The following is a 2,393-nucleotide window of genomic DNA, read 5'->3' as shown; positions in this document are numbered from 1 at the left end:
TTCAACTGAAAGATCAACGTGGGAATAACAGGTGATTATGTTCCACTTAAAATAAATTTTATTAACGACGCTTTTAGACACAAACTTGCTTTTTCATGTTTTAAGAGTCGAGAAAAAGCTAAAGATGACTCTAGTCGACTTCGATGTATTAACGAGCCCGAAGTGACAAATGCTCGGTTGGACTTTTTTAGTTATAGAGTTTGAAAAAGGCCAAAAGAAGCTGCTCTGGAGATCTAGGCAGAGGGTGTGCCAAACCTTTCGCGAAACCACAGAATACGTTTTACGGTACGGGTGGTCGATCTTCGTGAATGCTGTGTTCACTGCATCGCGATCAGTAGGGCGGCCGACACAGTTTCCTAAGGATAAAGGATAAAAGCCTATAGGGGTCTCCCAATATACGCGACGGTACACGGGAGCACAAGTCCGTGTTAGTGCCACCAACTCTCAGGAGGAATCACCCACCTTCGTAGAGATCGACAGTCACTATGTTTAACGACGCCGGAACACGTCTCTACCTAGACCTCTAGATGTTTGCGTTATGTTACAAAGCGTTGTTATGTAAATTGAGTTTATTTTAATGTTGATCTTGCTTAACAGTTTGCCTTTCAGGGTCGCCACGAGATGTATATATACAACTTCCTATATGCAATCTAAGATGAGAAGGAAATCTTTTCAATCTTTCAACTTTGAAAACCTTAATCTACTGAGGGAAAAGAAAGACACAACTTTTTCCACAAATCATAGAACACCCACTAAAATGCAAATTTTCCTAAATCGTCAAGCACACAGTCAAATGCAAAATGCAAAATGCATGTATTTCTTTTCGTTATCCTTAATGTTGATGTAAGACAGAAAGGAAACTGTTGTATAATTTTGAATCTAATTTCAAGTAGAAATAAACAAGCTTGTCCAAAATCAAAAAGACACCTTATGATCGACTTGTTTAAACACAAGAAATGTATAGATTCAAACCATAAAATGAAAAACAAACAAACTCAAACATCCATGAACAGTAATAAAACTAGCTCATAAGATCACAAAGACACTTTTACAGTTCAGGATCTAAGAGGCCACAGCTATACTGGTTCGCTTTTCACAATGGGAAACTGTAACTGAAGCAAGAAATACTGAAAGAACACTCACAGTTTCATCACACAACTGAGGCGGAATAATGTCAAGGAAAGTGGTTTACAGCAAGTACAATGACCAGCAAGCAATCAGCAAAAATCAGTGAAAACAGGGCTCAGACACTAAGGGAAACCTCAGCAAGACACTGGCTAACTGGACCAGCGCAGGCTCTGGTCTGTCAGTTTGATTCTCAGCGCAGTTCCCGAAGGGAGTACCTGCGCTGAAATGCAGACTGCCTGTGGACAGCCTGCACTGAGACATGAGAGTTGCGTTTACAAGGAATTCCGGGTCATAAAAAGCTCAAAAATGCACTGTTTTTGCTGAAATAAAAAGCTATAGGTCAAGTACAGGCTAAGGGATGATCAAGAGGATGAAAAGCTATCACAAAGAGTAAAGAGTCTTTTGTAGATCAGCTCTTCAAATCTTGAATTTGCTCAGTAAATGAGCAAGAGCAGCAGTCCCTCTACTTCGCTTTTGATATAGTCAAAAGCTTTTCGATTTGGTACTCTTTTCTTCAAGAAATGAATAGAAAAATACTACAAACACCAACAAGATACTAGGCTCCCCAGTGGAGTCGCCAGTTTGTTGTGGGGAAAAGTATCCGACTCGGATGACCCTATCCCTACTCTAAAGGTGACAGTCTTTAGCAACAACTGAAAGTAAAGCTTTAATGTTTTCCTTTATGAAAATACAGAGAGAAGGAAGAAAAGATTAACCAACCGGTGTCTTTCGCTTTTGTCGATCCTTATCCTCTCTCTTTGTCTCTTGTCCCCAGCTCCTTGTTCCCTTTGCCGGTCCAGCTACACACAGATCCTGCACAACAGAGAGAAGAAGACTACAAGATACATGTACTCATAACTGATGCATGGATTAGAGTGGATCAAATATACAAGTAAATACAATACATCAATGCAATACAAGTATATAGGAGAACATTCAAAGCTTTATTGATAAAAGTAACAGGGTTCTGAGAAGGTTACAACCATCAATGGCTCCAATCCAGCAGCACCTCCCCAGCAGCAAGAAGTCTCCTCTTCACCTCTAGAAAAACAATCACCCAATAGCTCTAACTGTAAACCAGCAGCACTTCCTTACTTTGCACAAAATTCCAGCCCCCTTAGACCTCATAGAAGAGCTCTATATATAGGATAGAAGAAGAAAGGATGAGTCAGCTTGAGACTGACATAAAGCTGCCTTGTGTCCTCTCCCTCTTCAGTTAATCTTCAGTTCTTAAGTCCACTTGGAGATCCTTGCTTACACATGGA

The sequence above is a fragment of the Pinus tabuliformis genome, chromosome 1_2 (assembly GCF_031772625.1).
Source record: "Pinus tabuliformis cultivar Carrire ecotype Pingquan chromosome 1_2, CPIR1, whole genome shotgun sequence".
NCBI classification, from domain to species: Eukaryota; Viridiplantae; Streptophyta; class Pinopsida; order Pinales; family Pinaceae; genus Pinus; species Pinus tabuliformis.
This window is presented reverse-complemented; position numbering follows the sequence as displayed.